Here is a 19,051-nt window from a genome sequence, read left to right on the forward strand (position 1 = left end):
CCATGCCTATTTTTTTTTTTTTTTTTTTGGTTTTTCAAGGTAGGGTCTCACTCTAACTCAGAATGACCGGGAACTCATAGTTATCCTCCTACTCTGCCGCCTAAGTGCTGAGATTAAAGGTGTGTGCCACCATGCCTGGCTATTTTTATTATAATTTTTTATCAGAGAGAGAGAGTATGTGCATGAGAGAGAGAGAGAGAGAGAGAGAATATGAGAATTAGCACACCAGGGTCTCTAGCCACTGAAATAGAACTCAAGATGTGTGCACCATCTTGTGTGCTTATAAGGCCTTGCATGCTGTGCATCTGGCTTACATGGGACCTGGAGAGTCGAACATGAGTCTTTAGGCTTCACAGGCAAGCACCTTAACTGTGAATCCATTTCTTCAGCCTGATTCTTTGTGTTTTAACCCTAGAGAAAATACAGCATAGAAGAGATGCAAAACTCTCTAGCCAGGTCAGCATTCTTTTTTAAAAATATTTTATTTTTATTTGTTTGACAGAGAAAGAGGGAGAGAGAAAAAGAGAGAATGGGTGCGCCAGGGCCTGCAGCCACTGTAGATGAACTCCAGACAAGTGTGCCCCTTGTGCATCTTGCTAATGTGGGTCCTGGGGAATTGAACATGGGTCCTTTGGCTTTGCAGGCAAATGCCTTAACTCATAAGCCATCCCTCCAGGCCCAGGTCAGCATTCTTAAGCCTGGCATGGTAGCGAGGCAGTTTAGGAGTAACAGCCTCCCCCCACCCCCAAGTAAAAGCAGGGAGTGTTCTTGAGCCAGCCCTTGCTGTCTTCACATTGCTGGAGGTCAGAGAAGGATCTGGCTTCTGATCTTGTTGTCTAAAGCAGTTCTCTAGGTCTATTTTTCCACACACTTAACCTGAGTCCCTCCCTAGGAAGGAGGTCTCCTTTCTTAGAATTAAGATTCCTGGGAGGATTAAACCTGAACCTGGCATTGTGGCTGGTTACCTCAGCCCCCAAAACTGCATCAGGGCTAGTTAAAGTAGGCCCTATTTAGAACCTACAAATGACCCCAATCTGGGTCTCTCGGTGGGCTTTCTCCCACTTCTGCCTTCTTGTGGGCAGGAGCTCTCTGTATTCTCTCTTCCTTCTTTCTCTTAAGCGCTGGGCTTCCCCATTTCTGCACACCTTGCTCTGTATTCCTTCCTTCTTTCTCTTATGTTCTATCTATAATCTTTTTTTATTTTTTAGAGTGACAGAGAAAGAGGGAGAAAGAGATAGAGAGAGAATGGGCACATCAGGGCCTCCAGCCACTGCAAATGAAATCCAGATGCATGCGCCCCCTTGAGCATCTGGCTTATGTGGGTCCTGGGGAATCGAGCCTCGAACTGGGGCCTTAGGCTTCACAGGCAAGTGCTTAACCGCTAAGCCATCTCTCCAGCCCCTCTATCTATAATCTAATAAAACCTTATCTCTGTCTGTGGATTTTAGTTCTTTGAATTCATAACACAAGAATTTGGAGACACTGCAGAATTATCAGCATGTTGATGCACATTGGTGCATTGGTGAGAAACCCTAAAATTTGTGGCACAACCTGTGATCCCAGCATGTGGGAGGTGGAAGCAGGGGGATCAGGAGTTGAAGTCTGTCCCTGGCTGTATAGTTCAAAACTGGGTACATAGTGAACTTGAGGCCAGCTACAAGAGACCTTGCCTCAAAAACCCAAAACAAACTAATAAAGGTGAGCATTCTTCATCCTGGCATTTTTGTTTTGCTTTGTTTTTTTGAGGTAGGGTTTCAGTGTAGCCCAGGCTGACCTGCAATTCACTATGTAGTCTCAGGGTGGCCTTGAACTCATGGAGATCCTCCTACCTCTGCCTCCCAAATGCTGGGATTATTAAAGTCATGTGCCACCACACCCGGCCACTCTTCATTCTGTTTTAAAAATATACATTTCTCACTGTGGTAAGCCACTGGCACATTTTTCTTTTCTAATTGTGTATATTGATCCAGTAGGCAGAAAACAAAAACAGGCTTTCTAGTGGCTTTATTAAGAAACATTGTGGGCTGGAGAGATGGCGTAGCGGTTAAGCGCTTGCCTGTGAAGCCTAAGGACCCTGGTTCGAGGCTCGGTTCCTCAGGTCCCACGTTAGCCAGATGCACAAGGGGGCGCACGAGTCTGGAGTTCGTTTGCAGAGGCTGGAAGCCCTGGCGCGCCCATTCTCTCTCTCCCTCTATCTGTCTTTCTCTCTGTGTCTGTCGCTCTCAAATAAATAAAAAAATTAAAAAAAAAAAAAAGAAACATTGTTCTTGGGCTGGAGAAATGGCTTAGTGGTTAAGGCACTTGCCTGCAAAGCCAAAGGACCTAGGTTCAATTCCCCAGAACCCATGTAAGCCAGATGCACAAGGGGGTGCATGCATCTGGAGTTCGTTTACAGTGGCTGGAGTCCCTGGTGCACCCTTTCTCTCTCTCTTTCTTTTTCTCTCCTTGCCTATTTCTTTCTCTCTCTCAAATAAATTAAAAAAAATATATATATATATAAAAAGAAACATTGGCTGGGCGTAGTGGCACATGACTTTAATCCCAGCACTCAGAAGGCAGAGGTAGGAGGATCACATTGAGACTACGCAGTGAATTCTAGGTTAGCCTGGGCCAGAGTGAGACCCTACCTCGATAAACAAAACAAAAACAAAACAAAACAAAGCAAAAAGAAACATTGTTCTTCCTTCCTTCCTTCCTTCCTTCCTCTCTCTCTCTCTCTCTCTCTCTCTCTCTCTTTCTTTCCTTCTTTCTTTCTTTCTTTCACCCCCCACAGGGTAGTGTCTCTCTGTAGCCCAGGCCGACCTGGAACTCACTATGTAGTCTCAGGGTGTTCGGAACACACAGTGATCCTTCCACCTCTGCCTCCTGAGTGCTGGGATTAAAGGTGTGCGCTACCACACCTGGCTGAAATGTTATTAAATTTGGAGAGCTGATGGAATGCAAGTCTAGACCACAGCCCTGAGATCAGGTAACTTAACAGCCTTTGTGGTCGGCTGTTGCTGACCTTGACTTTTCTCTGTGTGGAGCAGTCTGAACTCCCCGCCCCCTCCCCCAATTCTAGAATGGAGACGGAAGAAATAGAGAAGTCTAGCTGGCCAAATAAGGTCCCTGCTTAAAGGAGATTGAGAGATAAATCACCCCACGTATTTACACTGCTATCTGCAGAGGCTGCTGCAGAGCTGGAATTACTCAGATGCATATGTTCAAGCCCAGTCAGTCCCTTGGACAGATGCTGCACTCAGGGCTGCTGAGTTCTTCAGTATTCAGCCCCAGGACCAAAAATAAACAGCCTGGCTACTCATGAGGCTTTTGGTGGGCTTTTTCTTCTTTCCCGGCTCCTGGGCTGTTCATCTCTCAGCATCTGAGGTTTTCACCACCAGGAAGGTGTTGGCCTTCCCACTCTGGGAGCTTAGCTCCTCCTGAGTGGTAAAGGGTGTACACGTGCCCTTAGACCACGTGGATGTTTCCACTCCTTGTGACTCACCTCCCCTGCCATTCCTTCTTCTTTGGTCCATGGACTCTCCCTCACCCCTCCTGATTTCTGAATAAAAACAATTCACAGAAATAATCCTTTTCAGTCTTGTTTGATTTCAGTTCTTTAAAGCAGACACGAGCATGAGTTTGGGGTTTGAGTTTGAGCCCCCAAAGGAAGTCCTGTCTCAAGATGATGGCCAAGGAGCCAGAAGTCGTCCTGGTACTGAGCCTCAATGAAGACTCGGTCAAGGACCTGAGACCAGGACAGGATGCAGTCCTCCCAAGCCTCAGGCAGAAATTCAGGACCTTCTTCTGTGAGGATGCAGCTGGGCCTGGGGATGTCCTCAGATGCCTCCAGAAGGCCCTTCTGCCTGAAACTCAGAGCTCACGGGATGAGGTGGGCAGCGCGGAGTCAACTGGCTAACTGTCCCTGCCCTGCGGTGGGCTCACCCTGCCCCCGCGGGAGCAAAGCCAGCAAAGCCAGGATCGCTTTGATGTGGGGTCCTCTGGCAGCCCTGGGAAACCTGAAGCCGCCTTCCTGGAGCATGTCTTTGACAATTGAGATAAAAATCCTTCAAAGCTGTGGCCAGACTTCTTATTGGCTGAGGTGGTTTTTATTTTCAGAAACTGAAAGGAAGGAGTTTCTTGGCCCTCTTGTTAGGACAGTTGGCCTGGTGTTTCTTCTGCTAGATGCTTCCTTTTTAGGGCTTTGTGGCATACTTTATTTATTTATTTATTTATTTAGTTTCTTCGAGGTAGGGTCTTGCTTTAGCCCAGACTGACCTGGAATTCACTATGGAGTTTCAGGGCGGTCCTGAACTCACAGCAAATCATCCAACCACTGCCTGCCAAGTGCTGGGATTAAATTCTTTTTTTGAAAAAATTATTTACTAGGGAGAGAGAGAATGGGCACACTAGGGTCTGCTGCCACTGTAAACAAGCTCTAGATGTGTGCACCACTTTGTGTATCTGGCTTTATGTGGGTTCTGAGGAATCGAAACCAGGCTGTCAGCCTGTGTAAACAAGTGCCTTTAACCACTGAGCCATCTCTCTAGCCCTCTACTTGTCTATTAATGAGCCTATGTCTCATCAATACTAGAAATATTTTATAAAGTGCAATTCACGGGCTGAAGAGATGGTTCAGCAGTTAAAGTACTTGCCTGCAAAACCCGAGACTCGAGTTCATTTCCCCAATATCCGGGTGTGGTGGTGCACACCTTTAATCCCAGCACTAAAGAGGCAGAGGTAGGAGGATCACCATGAGTTTGAGGCCACCCTGAGACTACAGAGTGAATTCCAGGTCAGCCTGAACTAGAGTAAAACCCTACCTCAAAACAAAACAAAACAAAAATATTTCAAGGGCACGCCATATGAGTTACTGGTGAACATGAATAGAAGCTTTTATTCATGCCACCCCCTACAGTGCAAATCATGGATTCTGGAAGTTCATGCTGATTGCCTTTTTGTATATCTAAAAACAATATAGGGGCTGGTGAGATTACTCAGTGGCTAAAGGGACTTGCTTGCAAAGCCTGCTAGCCCCTTGTTTAATTCCCCAGCACCTACAAAAAGCCAGATGCAAAAGAGGCACATGTGTTTTATGAAAATGATTGCCTATTTATTAAAATACAAAAAACCAATAATGTTGTTCTGTTCTTTTCTACTTGTTTTGAGGTAGAGCCTTGCTCCAGCCCAGGCTGACCTGGAACTCACTCTGTAGTTTCAGGCTGGCCACAAACTCACAATGATTTTCTTCCCTTTGCCTCCCAAGTGCTGGACTAAAGGCATGTACCACCATGCCCAGTTAATTTTTTTTAAATCTATTTATTTAATTTATTTATTACAGAGAAGGAGAGAGAGAGAGAGAAGGGGTGTTCCAGGGCCTCTAGCCATGGCAAACAAACTCCAGACACATGCGCCACCATGTGCATCTGGCTTACGTGGGTTCTGGAAAATTGAACCTGGGTCCTTAGGATTCACAAGCAAGTGTCTTAACTGCTAAGCCATCTCTCCAGCTCAGAAGTGACTTTTTTTTTTCCTTGAGGTAGGGTCTCACTCTAGCTCAGGCTGACCTGGTATTCATTATGTAGTCTCAGGGTGGCCTTGAACTCATGGTGATCCTCCTACCGCTGCTTCCTGAGTGCTGGGATTAAAGGCGTGCATCACCACACCCGGCCCCCAGAAGTGACATTTTGATTGACTTTTAGTGGATCCCACCACGGCAGGCACACCTTAAGCAGAGGCATGGTGGTGCACACCTTTAATCATAACATTTGGGAGGTTGAGGTAGGAGGACTGCTATGAGTTCAAGGCCAGCTCGAGACTAAATCCAGGTCAGCCTGGGCTAGAGCAAGACCCTATCACAAAAAAAAAAAAAAAACGATGAATAAAAAACAAACAGGAAAAGATAGATACACAAGGCTGGCTTCAAATTCACTATGTAGTGGGGATGATCTTGAATTTCTGATCCTCTTGCTCCCTCCCACCTGTCCAAAGCTGTAATATGGCATGTACCACCATGCCCTGGTGTATGCTGTGCTAGGATTTAAGTTTATGGTTCTGCGCATGCTAGGCAAGCACTCTGCCAACTAAGCAATCTTCCCCAGCTCCTGAGCTTTCTCTTCTCATTTAATTTTTTTTTTCCCCCTCGAGGTAGGGTTTCACTGTAATACAAGCTGAGCTGGAACTCACTCAGTAGTCCCAGGATGATCTCAATCTCACAAAGATCCTCCTACCTCTACCACCTGAGTGCTGGGATTAAAGGCATGCGCCACTACGCCTGGCCTCATTTCTTTTTCTTATTTATTTATTTTTGAGATAGGGTTTCAGTCTAGCCCAGGCTGACCTGGAATTCACTGTAGTCTCAGGGTGGCCTCAAACTCATGGTGATACTCCTACCTTGGCCTTCTGAGTGCTGGGATTAAAGGTGTGCACCACCATACCTAGCTTTTCATTTTTTAAGTTTTATTTCTTTGTGTAGATGTGTACTGTGGACATGTGTGTGCCTCCTATATGCCTCAGCATGAGGTCAAGGTGTCTATGCTCCACCACCTTTGAGACAGGGTCTCTTACCACTGCAAATGAATTGCCAGACTGCAAAGGAATGTCAGACTAGCTGTCCTGGCACCTTCAAGTGCTCCCGGTTCTGCCATTGTAGGTGTGCTGGGATTACAGATACACTTTACATCTGGCTTTAGGTGTGTGCTAGGGCATCGAACCCGTGCTGGTAGGCTTTGCAAACAAGTACCTTTAAGCACTGAACCATCACCCCAGCCCCATTTAATCAATTAATTTATTTATTCATGAGAGAGAGATGAGAGAGAGAGAGAAAATGAACGGGTGTATCAGAGCCTCTAGCCACTGCAAACAAACTCCAGATGCATGTGCCACCAAGTGCTTCTGGGTTACGTGGGTTCTGGGGAATTGAATCTGGGTACTTAGGCTTCACAGGGAAGCACCTTAACTACTAAACCATCTTTCCAGCCCCACCTTTTAATTTGAGACAGGGTCTTTCATTATAGCCCATACTGGTCTTGAACTCACAATCCTCCTGCCTCAGCCTCCCAGTTGTTAGGATTCTAGGTTTGAGCCACCGCATTTGGCTTGAGGTTTCCTGAGTTGAGGGGACCTAGCACAAGTTTCCCAACCTCAGCACTTTTTTTTTTGAGATAAGATCTTGTTCTAGCGCAGGATAACCTGGAATTCACCATGTAGTCTCAGGGTGGCCTTGAACTCATCATGATCCTCCTACCTCTGCCCCACTTGAGTGCTGGGATTAAAGGTGTCCACCACCACACAAGGGTGTTATTTTTTTTAAAACAGGCTGGCTTCAAATCCCCTATGTACCTGATGATGACCTTGAATGTCTGACCAGATATTTACTTTATTAAAAGAAAAAATAGGACTGGAGAGATGGCTTAGCAGTTAAAGCGCTTGCCTGAGAAGCCTAAGGACCCAGGTTCAATTCCTCAGTACCCACTTAAGCTAGATGTACAGGTATTGCATGTGTCTGGAGTTCATTTGCAGTAGTAAGAGGCCCTGGCACACTGATTTTCTCTCTCTCTTACATAAATAAATATTAAATAAAAAGTTGCCAGGCATGGTGGCACACGCCTTTAATCCCAGCACTAGGGAAGCAGAGGTAGGAGGATCGCTGAGAGTTCGAGGCCACCCTGAGACTACAGAGTGAATTCCAGGTCAGCCTGAGCCAGAGTGAGACCCTCCCTCGAAAAACAAAAAAGCAAAAAACAAAAAAAAAAGCAGGGCTGTAGAGATGGCTTAGCGGTTAAGGTGCTTGCCTGCAAAGCCAAAGGACCCAGGTTTGATTCCCAGGACTCAAGCCAATGTACAAGATGGCACATGCGTCTGGAGTTTGCAGCAGCTAGAGGTCCTGGTGTGCCCATTCTCTATCTCTTTCAAACAAATAAATAAAAATAAAATATTAAAGAAAGAAAAAATAAACTTATTAAATTTAAAAGCCACATTGGCCTGTGTGTGTACGCGCGTGTTCGTGTGTGTGAATGTGGGTGTGTACATGCCACGGCAGAGGACAACTCAGGTGCTGGTCCTCACCTTCCACCTCATTTGGGGCGCGTTCTCTCCTTCACCGCTGCATGTGCCAGACTAGCTGGGCCCAGATCTTCCAGGTTATTCTCTTGTCATCCGCCTTCCTTCTCACTCTGAGTGTGCCGGGATTACAGACAGTGGTGCTATAGCATCTGCCTTTAGCTGCGTTATAGGGGATCTGAACTTAGGTCCCCAGGCTTGTGTGGCAAGTGCTTTATCCCCTGGGTCATCTCCGCAGCCTGGAAGGAAAAAAAAATTGTTTTTTTTTTTTTGTTGTTGTTGTTTTCAAGAAAGGGTCTTCTTGTTTTAACTTTTTTAATTGAAAACTTCCATAATTACAGACAATAAACCATGATCATTCCCTTCCCGCCCACCTTCCCTTCACACATCTACTCTCCATCGTGTCCCCGCCCCCTCGCCAATCAGTCTCTCTTGTATTTTGATGTCGTCATCTTTTCCTCCTGTTATGAGGATCTCGTGAAGGTAGTGCTAGGCACTGTGAGGTCATAGATATCGAGGTTAACTTCTGTCTGAATGATTGCATTCTAAACAGTCTTAGCCTTCCTTTGGCTCTGGCATTCTTTCCGGCACCTCTTCCCCAATGGACCCTGAGCCTTAGAAGATATAATAGAGATATTTCAGTGAGGAGCACTCCTCTGTCATTTCTCAGCACAATGGCGCATTGTGGGTCATCCCAAGGTCACTGCCATCTGAAAAGAGAAGCTTCTGTAACCAAAAGTGAGAGTAGCATTAATATATGGCTATGAATGTTAGCTAAAGTGCTTACAGGGCAGTTTGGTGAGCATAACATATGCATTTAGCCAGACAACAGACTCATGACCTCCTGCACCATAGGTTTTAATTAGTTTTTCTGTACCAGGCATGTATTCCCTCCCATGAGGTGGGCCTCTAGTCCAATTAGAGAACAGTTGGTTATAATAGACATCCACTATTGTACCCATTTGGTCATTTAGTCTGCTTGGCCAAATTTATGGCTTACAGTGCCCTCTGTTTTCACTGCTGATGACTTCTGTATCACATAAGGCTGCATGCAGTGTAGTTTTTTCCAGCTTTCCATCAGCTGGTCTACAGGGGGTTGGTTTTGAGCTCAGCTCCAGCTTGATTTCTCAGTGACCTTGTAGCCCAGGCATGTGGAGTCTTCAGCAATAGGGTCTTACCATATATTTCTGGTGGGAAACCAAGAGCCATTTTTTTTCTTTTAATGTTTTATTTTTATTTATTTATTTGAAAGAGAAAGAAAGAGAGAATGGGCATGCCAGGGCTTCCAGCCACTGTAAACAAACTCCAGATGCCTGCACCCCTTTGTGCATCTGACTAATGTAGGTCCTGGAGAATCGAACCTGGGTCCTTTGGCTTTGCAGGCAAATGCCTTAACTGCTAAGCCATACCTCCAGCCCTCCTTCTTTTACTCAATCCTCTTCTCATGACCTCATTTAGGTCATTGCACCCTCAGTAATCTGTTCATTTACTTACACATATATACAATACCATCCCCTTAAATCCTCCCTTCTCCTCCCTCCCTTATACCCTTTTTTTGTGTTGTGAGTTAGGGTCTCTCACTCCAGCTCAGACTGACCTGGAATTCACTATGTAGTCTCAGGGTGGCCTTGAACTCATGGCGATCCCCCTACCTCTGCCTCCCAAGTGCTGGGATTAAAGGTGTGCGTCACCATGACCTGCTGTCCTTTTCTAGATTACTGGCCTCTGCTACTTATTTATTTATTTATTATTACTTTTTTTTTTTTTGCTACTTATTTTTACTCCAACTCACATACAAATCTAACAATTTGTAGCTAGGATCTATACATGAAAGAAAATATGCGATGTTTGGCTTTCTGGGCCTGGGTTATTAAAGTAGGGTCTTACTCTAGCCAAGGCCGATCTGGAATTTGCTATGTAGTTTCAGGCTGACCTCAAACTCACAGCAATCCTCCTACTTCTGCCTCATGAGTGTTGGGATTAAAGGCTGCTATGCCCAGCAAAAATAAACTTTTTATTCTTTATTTTTATTTTTTGGTTTTTCTGAGGTAAGGTCTCACTTTAGCCCAGGCTGACCTGGAACTCACTGTGGAGTCTCAGGGTGGCCTCAAACTCACAGGTGAGACCCTAAATTGAAAAACAACATAAAACCAAGCAACTAAACAAACAAAACCCAATTAACCAAACAAAACGTTTAAGCATTTGCTAAAATTATATAATTTTTTAGTAGGAAGTGTAAACTCAAGCCAAGCATGGTGGGGCATGCCTATAATCCCAGCTACACAGGAGGCTGAGGCAGGAGGATTTGCAAGTTGAAGACTAGCTTGGACAATTTATTTTTTTAATTTTTTTTAAATTAAAAAAAATTTTTTGTTGTTCATTTTTATTTATTTATTTGAGAGTGACAGAGAGAGAAAGAGGCAGATAGATAGATAGAGAGAGACAGAAAGAGAGAGAGAGAGAGAATGGGCACGCCAGGGCCTCCAGCCACTGCAAACGAACTCCAGACACGTGTGCCCCCTTGTGCATCTGGCTAACGTGGGTCCTGGAGAATCGAGCCTTGAACCGGGGTCCTTAGGCTTCACAGGCAAGCACTTAATTGCTAAGCCATCTCTCCAGCCCAAGCTTGGACAATTTAGCAAGGTACCACCTGTCTTATTAAAAAAAAAAAAAAAAGCTGGAGATGGGATACAGCTCATCAGCAGAGCACTTGCCTAATGGGCATGAGATGCTAGGTTCAGTCCCCAGTGCTAGAAAAAGCAGTGTAGGCCCACAGGTTTAAGCTGGAGTCAAACCTTTGAAGCACAACTGAGATCGAGAGAGCGGCGGGCAGTGCCAGGCCTCAGCTTCCGTGCTCTAAACCCAGCCACACTGTGCTGCCAGCTTGTTGCAAAGAAATGAGAGTCCTCCCCTCTCCCCCCTTTTTTTTTTTATTTTTGAGGTAGGGTCTCACTCTAGCTCAGGCTGACCTGGAATTCACTATGTAGTCTCAGGGTGGCCTTGAACTCAGGGATCCTCCTACCTCTGCCTCCCAAGTGCTGGAATTAAAGGCATATGCCCCTGTGCCCAGCTCTCTTTTTATTTTTGTTTTTGAGAAAGGGTTTCATGTAAGCCAAGCTGGCATCTTGACTCCCTGTGTAGCTGAGGATGACCTTGAACAGTTCTAAACTTCCTGCCTCCACCTCCCTCGTTCTGGGATTATAGGCATGTGCACCATGCCTGGTTTATGGGGTGCTGAGGATTGAACTCAGGGCTTCATGCTTGCTAGGAAAGCTCTCCATCAACTGAATTATAGCACAGCCCTCATGTCATTTACTCAGTCAATTCAGATCCCAGTTCTAAAAAACCCCAAGGTCCTGAAAGTGGCACAGGAGCAAGGAATCTAGGAGAAATATGTCTATGTGTTAGTTTTAAAATGTCTGAGAAAAAAAAAAAATCTCTGATCGAGTGAATGCTGATGGAAATCAGCGTTGGGACTACAGGTAACCTGAGAATCCTAGCAACTGGCTGGGGCCATGGAAAAACATGTCATCTGCTGGGCAGCTAGTCCCTGAACAATGAGTGGGTGCCAGCGCCTGGCTGCCTGAGGGGAGGCCCACTCCAGGAGATGTGGCAGCCTTGAGGAGTCCGCTGTGATAGCGGGGGTGTGTGTGAAGAGTTCATGTGCAGCTGGCCCTCCCAGGGGCATCACGTGTGGTCATTTTCCACAGACAGCTCAGCACATGATACTTGACAATGGCTTGACTATTTCACTAAACATTCTCTTTCTACCCTCTGCCATGTATACAGTGGGTGTTCTCCTCCAGCCTGGAATACCCCTTCCCTTCACCTCTTTCAGTCTTTGCCAGCCTACGCCTCTTTTTTCTTTCATTCTTTTTTCTTTCCTTTTTCTCCCTTCTTTCCTCCTCCTAGCCTTTCTTTTTTCCTTTCCATCTATCTTTTTCCTTCTTCTCTCTTTTTCCCTCCCTCTCTCCCTCCTTCCTGTCTTTCTTCCTTCCTTCCTTCCTTCCTTCCTTTCTTTTTTTCTTTCTTTCTTTTGAGGTAGGGTCTCACTCTAGCCCAGGCTGACCTGGAATTCACTATGTAATCTCAGGCTGGCTTTGAACTCACAGTGATACTTCTACCTTTGCTTCTCAAGTGCTGGCACTAAAGGCATGTGCCACCATGCCCAGCTTTCTTTTATTTCTTTTCTTTTCTCCTTCCTTTCTCTCTCTGTCACAGTCTCTTGTAGCTCAGGCAGGCCTCAAACTTACTACGTGACCAAGGATGATCTTGAATTCCTGATCCTTCTGTTTTCTTTTTTCGAGGTAGGTTCTCACTCTATGATACACTCTATCAGGCCTTGACTGGTGATCCGGCTTCAGCTTCCTAAGTTCTAGTATTGCACGTGTTTACCCTCATGACTAGCTTCTTCTGTGACTGAACCCAGGGCCTTGCATGCTAGGCAAGCACCGTGCCACTGATCCGTACCCTGGCCCCTCATTCTTCATAACAGATAATGTGTGGGTACCTTCATGAAGACATCTTTGATTTCTGCCCTGAACCAGCCTTTGAAGCCCCCCCTCCCCGTGTGCTTCTATAACACCTTAGCCTTGATTCTCTCTTGGTTGCTGGCCCTTCAGCAAATGCGTTTGTGTGATCAGTGTGCCACACACTGCTGTAGGTATGCTGCTGGCATCTGCCTACCATGAGCCCCACACTCCGTGAAGAAGGGATTTCTACGTTCTTGGTGCCCAGCTCAGCCCCTGCACATGGCAGCTGCTCAAGAAACAGTTATGTCACTGGGCACTTGGGAGGCAGCAGTAGGAGGATGGACATGAGTTCAAGGCCAGCCTGGGCTACAGGCTGTGTCCCAGGTCAGTCTGGGCTAGAGTGAGACTCTGCCTCCAAATGAAACCAAGCCAAAACAAAAACAAAGATCTGGAACGATGGCTTAGTGGTTAAGGCTCTTGCCTGCGAAGCCTAAAGACCCATGTTCAGCTCTCCAGATCCCGCATAAGCCAGACGCACAAAAGATGAGGCAAGTGTAAGGTTGCACATGACTACTAGGTCGTGCAAGCATTTGGAGTTCAATTGTAGTGGCCGAGGCCCTGGCATGCCAATTCTCTCTGTCTCTGTCTCTCTAAAATAAAAGAGAGAGAGAAAGAGAGAGAGAGTTAAAAAAAAGAGAAGAAAAGGCACAGGTTGTTCTCTGATTTAAGGCATTTTATTCCAGTAAACAAATATCTTCAGTTTAGAGGTGACTATTAGATATATTTTTTAAATGTTTTATTTAGCCGAGTGTGGTGGCACCCACTTTTAATCCTAGTATTTGGGAGGCAGTGTAGGAGGATTGCTTTGAGTTTGTGGTCACCCTTGGCTAGAGCAAGACGCTACTTTGAAAAACCAAAAAAAAAAAAAAAAAAAAAAAGCTTTATTTATTTGAGACACCCACATACACCCACACACCCACACACACAGTGGTTGTGGGCACACCAGGGTCTCCTACTGCTGCAAATGAACTCCAGACACATGCACTACTTTGTGCATCTGGCTTCACTTGAGTACTGGGGAACTGAACGTGGACTGTCAGGCTTTGCAAGCAAGTACCATTAACTGCTGTGCCATCTCTCCAGTCCTAGATATTTTAAATTTATTATTTATGGAGCGGGGAGAGAATGGGTGCGCCAAGGGCTCTTGCCACTGCAAACAAACTGCAGATGCATGCCCCACTTTGTACATCTGGCTTTACATGGATCCTGAGGACTGAACGCTGGGGCCAGCAGGCTGTACAAGCAAGTGCTTTTAGCCACTGAGCCATGTAGTGGGAAGAAACAAGAAGTGAGACTGTTTCCTGTGTAGGATAGAGGTAAAAATCAAAAGAAGAAGCACAGCGTGGAGGAAGGGAAAGGCTTCGTTCAGGTGGCTACCGTCTCTGTACCTGACTTGCGGTGAGGTGAGGTTAATAGACCTTGGCTGCCTCTCTTGGAAAGCTTGAGGACCCTTTGGTGCTTAGCAACAAGCATGATTGCCCAGAACAGAGATTTTGAAGCTGGGTGTGTCTCCCAGGCAGGAAGCCACTAACTGGGCTCAAACAGCTGGGGCCTCTCTTTCACTTCCTCTCAACCCAAACTCCACCCCTAGTCACCCAATACTTAGTGGGTTTTTGTTTTGCTTTTTTTTTCTTTCAGACAGATTTCATATTCTAGTCCAGGCTAGCCAGGAACTTTCTATGTCATCGATGCTGGCCTTCAAGTCATGGCGATCTTCTTGCCTTAGCCTCCAGGGTGCTAGGACTCCAGGGGCCAGCCACCTAGCCTCGTTGTTTGACTAGCTGTTTAACACTTTGGAGTCCTGTCTTAGCACACAAATGGGAAGTTTCTAGCAATGGTCACTTCCCCCACTTACAGAGTGTGTGGTCTTAGATACATTACGCTGTCTCTCCCGGTTTCAGTTTCTCCATCTGTCTTGTCTGTCTCATTCTGAGGTCCACCTAGCACAGCACCTGGGTGCAGAGAAACGCCCTAAGGGCAGCCAGGTCTTGATCTGCCGCTCAGGGGAAGATTCCACTGGCCGTGTCTTGGATCTGGTTCTTCTCTTCTGAACCTCTCTTCAGTTGGCTGCATCTCTTCATTACTACGTTCTTTTCTTTCTTTCCTTTTTTTTTTCAAGGTAGGGTCTCACTCTAGCTCAAGCTGACCTGGAATCCTGGAATTCACTATGTAGTCTCAGGGTGGCCTAAAACACATGATGATCCTTCTACCTCTGCCTCCTGAGTGCTGGGATTAAAGGTGTGTGCCACCATACCCGGCTTTATTTTATTTTATTTTATTTTATTTTTTAGTTTTTCGAGGTAGGGTCTCACTCTGGTCCAGGCTGACCTGGAATTAACTCTGTAGTCTCAGGGTGGCCTCGAACTCTCGGTGATCCTCCTACCTCTGCCTCCCGAGTGCTGGGATTAAAGGCGTGCGCCACCACGCCCGGCCTTTATTTTATTTTTAAAAAATATTTATTTATTTATTTGAGAAGAGAGAAAGACAAAGAAAGAGGGAGGTAGAAAGAGAGAGAGAATGGGCACACCAGGGCCTCCAGCCACTGCAAAAAAAAACCCTCCAGATGCATGTGCCACCTTGTGCATCTGGCTTATGTGGGTCCTGGGGAATTGAACCTAGGATCATTGGCCTTGTAGGCAGCCGCCTTAATCGCTAAGCCATCTCTCCAACCCTTATTAATTATTTATTTTGGTTTTTCGAGGTAGGGTCTCACTCTAGTCCACGCTGACCTGGAACTCACTATGTAGTCTCAGGGTGGCCTTGAACTCATGGCGATCCACATACCTCTGCTTCCCGAGTGCTGGGATTAAAGGCATGTGCCACCATGCCCAGCTATTTTTGTTTTTTGAGGTAGGGTTTCACTAGTCCAGGCTGACCTGGAATTCACTATGTAATCTCGGGGTGTCCTTGAACTCACGGCGATCCTACCTCTGCCTCCCGAGTGCTGGGATTAAAGGTGTGCGCCACCACACCTGACACTGTCTTATTCTTTGAGACAGGGTCTTTTGCTGAACTTAGAGCTCACTGATTCTGGTCCACTAACTAGCCAGTACCCCTCCCCCCTTCAAACACTGGTATTAAAGGTACATGCCACCACATTCAGCATTTTACGTTGGTTCTGGGCATCCAAACTCAGGTCCTTATGCTTGCAATGCAAGTGCTTTACCCATCGAGCCATTGCCCCACCCCAAGAATTTACAGATTTATCACAATGTGCCACCATGTCGAACTCTCCATGCCAGGTTTTTTGTTGAATAGTTTCTGTGTTTCAGAATTCTTGTGAATTTTCAGTGAGCTGATACATAGTAAATGCTTAGAACAGTGCCTACAGTACAGGGAGAAGTTCTAGCATGTCAACCTTGGGACGACTCAGAAGATATCATGGTGCTGGAAAGAAGTGACTGAAGTACTGAGTAACGTCTCGATCACACCTTCCAAGGCTCAGGATCTAATGAGGAAGAGGTGGCAGAAAGAATGTAAGAGCCAAATGAAGGGTAGGACTCCTTACAACGTGCTCTGCTCCCCCAGACACAAAATGGCTTGGATATCCATGACCTCATAGTGCCTGACACTACCTACACAAGACCATCATAAGAGGAGGAAAAGATCATGACATCAAAATAAAAGAGAGACTGATTGAAATGGGGAGGGGATATGATGGAGAATGGAATCTCAAAGGGGAAAACGGGGTGAGGGAGGGTATTACCATGGGATATTTTTTATAATCGTGGAAAATGTTAAAAAAATTGAGAAAAAAATAAAATAAAATAATTAAAAAAAAGAATGTCAACTGTGAGTATTGTGTCCACTGTACCTTTGTCATTTCCCTACAGTCTTATCCATACTCCAGTCTAAGCACTTATTTTTTATTTATGTATTAGAGAGAGAGAGACTGGGCATGCCAAGGCCTCTAGCCACTGCAAATGAACTCCAGATGCATATGCCTCCTTGTGCATCTAGATTACATTGGATCTGGAGAATTGAACCTTGATCCTTAGTTTTCATAGACAAGCGACTTAACTGCTAAGGCATCCCCCTCAGCCCATATTATTTATTTATTTATTTTTGTTTTTGTGTGGTAGGGTCTCACTCTAGCTCAGGCTGAACTGGAATTCACTATGGAGTCTCAGGGTGGCCTTGAACTCACAGCGATCCTCCTACCTCTGTCTCCCGAGTGCTGGGATTAAAGGTGTGTGCACCACCACACCCTGCTCTTGAATAGCCTTTTTAATAGGAGGGGATACATCATAGTAAACATAAAGAACTGAGATCCCTTAGGGTAGTAATAAGCACTATGAAGGCAATGAAGCAGTGTGGAGTGACAATAGGTTGGAGGTGTTACTTAAGTTGGGTGGATGTGGTGGTTGGAATAGACAATGTTCCCCATAGCCTCATGTGTCTATGATTAAGCCTCAAATATGATCCCCAGCTGGTGGAGCCCTTGGGAGGTGGAGCTTTGCTGGAGGAGGTGTCACTGGGGGCAGGTCTTGGGGTGTTAGAGATTAAGAGCAAAGTAGCCTTTCTTTTGTAGGTAGCTAGGGACACAGGTGAGACTAAATGAACTGCAATCTGAATGTAAACCTGATGCATGAAGATGGTGACTTCCTGTTTTGTTTTGTTTTGTTTTTTTCAAGGTAGGGTCTCCGTCTAGTCCTGGCTGACTTGGAATTCATGCCTCCAACTCACGGCGATCCTCCTACCTCTGTCTCCCGAGTGCTGGGATTAAAGGTGTGTGTCAACATAACCGGTTCTGGTTCTTCCTCCTTCTAGGAACTTTCCATGGGCTTTTTTTTTTCTTTTCTCCACTCTTTTCTCCCTGACCCACCAGTCAATCAAAGTCCTCCATGTACATTTTTTTTGTTCATTTATTTATTTGAGAGTGACAGACAGAGCAAGAAAGGCAGATAGAGAGAGAGAAAATGGGCACGCCAGGGCCTCCAGCCACTGCAAACGAACTCCAGACTCCAGACGCGTGCGCTCTCTTGTGCATCTGGCTAACGTGGGTCTTGGGGAATCGAGCTTCAAACCAGGGTCCTTAGGCTTCACAGGCAAGTGCTTAACCGCTAAGCCATCTCTCCAGCCCTCCATGTACATTTGAACTTAACCAACAAAGCTCTCCCCAACCAGATGCCTCACTTACATGCCCAAGGTTATAAGAACACTCGATTCAAGTCACCATGTGAATTGCCCACTTGAGACCCTCCCAATTTGGGAGCTTTTATGCTTTACTTTCTTTCCTGAAACAAATCTTTCTTATCACCCTTCTGCTGAGTCTGCACTTCTCAATTCCTTGTAAGTTGTAAGACAATGAACTCAGAGCTACTGACTTCAGTGGCTCCTGTGTTCTCAAAACTTGTGTCAACAGGCTGGAGAGATGGCTCCAAACGGTGAAGGAGCTTGCCTGCAAAGGCTCAGGACCTGGGTTTGAGTCTTAGCACTCACATAAAGCCAGATGCAAAAGGTGATGCACGTGTCTGGAGTCTGTGTGTTGTAGCTACAGGCCCTGGTGTGCCCGTTCTCTCTCTAACTGCCTCTCTCTCTCCTCTCTTCATCTCATAAATAAATAAGATTTTTTAAAACTTTATTTATTTGAGGGGGAAAGAGAAAGAAGCAGGAATATATATATATATATATATATATATATATATATATATATATATATATATGTATATATATATATGGAGAGAGACAGAGAGAGAGAAACAGAGAGAGACAATGGGCACACAAGGGCCTCTAGCTATTGCAGAAAAAATGGGTGAGGGAGATGGCTCAGTAGTTTAAGGCACTTGCTTGCAAAGTTTGCCCAAGTTCAATTCCCCAGCCATCCATATAAAGCCAGATCCAAAAAGGTGCATGAGTCTGATGTTTGTTTGCAGCATCAGGAGACCCTGGTGGCCCCCACCAAGCTCCTTAGCACTCACAAGCATGCAAATACTTCTTTTTTTCAATGTAGGGTCTTGCTGTAGCCCAGGCTGACCTGGAATTCATTATGTAATCTCAGGCTGTCCTCAAACTCACAGCAATCCTCCTACCTCTGCCTCCTGAGTGCTGGGATTAAAGATATGCACCACCTTGGTGAAATACTTTTTTTTTTTTGTTGTTTTGTTTTTTGAGGTAGGGTCTTACTCTAGCCCAGGTGGACCTGGAATTCACTATGAAGTCTCAGGATGGCCTTGAACTCATGGCGATCCTCCTACCTCTGCCTCCCGAGTGCTGGGATCAAAGGTGTGTGCCATGATACCCAGCTGTGAAATACATTTTTAAAAAGTTAAAAACAACAACAACAACACTTGATTAGGCTGGAGAGATGGCTTTGTGGTTAAGGCACTTGCCTGCAAAGCCAAAGGGATCCACATAAGCCATAAGCACAAGGGCACAAGGTGGCACACGTGACTGGAGTTTGTTTACAGCAGTTGGAGGTCCTCTCATGCCCATTCTTTTTTCTTTTTGGTGTTTCAAGGTAGGGTCTCACTCAGGTC

At 45.7% G+C, this 19,051-nt stretch overlaps 1 long non-coding RNA gene across 1 annotated transcript in view; it reads right to left on the bottom strand.

The window, feature by feature from the left end:
- Positions 1-1,087: 1,087 nt before the first annotated feature.
- Positions 1,088-19,051, bottom strand: part of LOC123460770 — a 29,275-nt gene continuing 11,311 nt past the window's right edge. Inside the window, exons 2-3 of the long non-coding RNA XR_006637188.1 lie at positions 8,047-8,279; positions 1,088-1,191 (exon numbers count right to left, since the gene is read on the bottom strand). This is a non-coding gene — a long non-coding RNA (uncharacterized LOC123460770). The remainder of the gene's footprint in view (positions 1,192-8,046; positions 8,280-19,051) is intronic.

The sequence above is a fragment of the Jaculus jaculus genome, chromosome 5 (assembly GCF_020740685.1).
Source record: "Jaculus jaculus isolate mJacJac1 chromosome 5, mJacJac1.mat.Y.cur, whole genome shotgun sequence".
NCBI lineage: Eukaryota > Metazoa > Chordata > Mammalia > Rodentia > Dipodidae > Jaculus > Jaculus jaculus.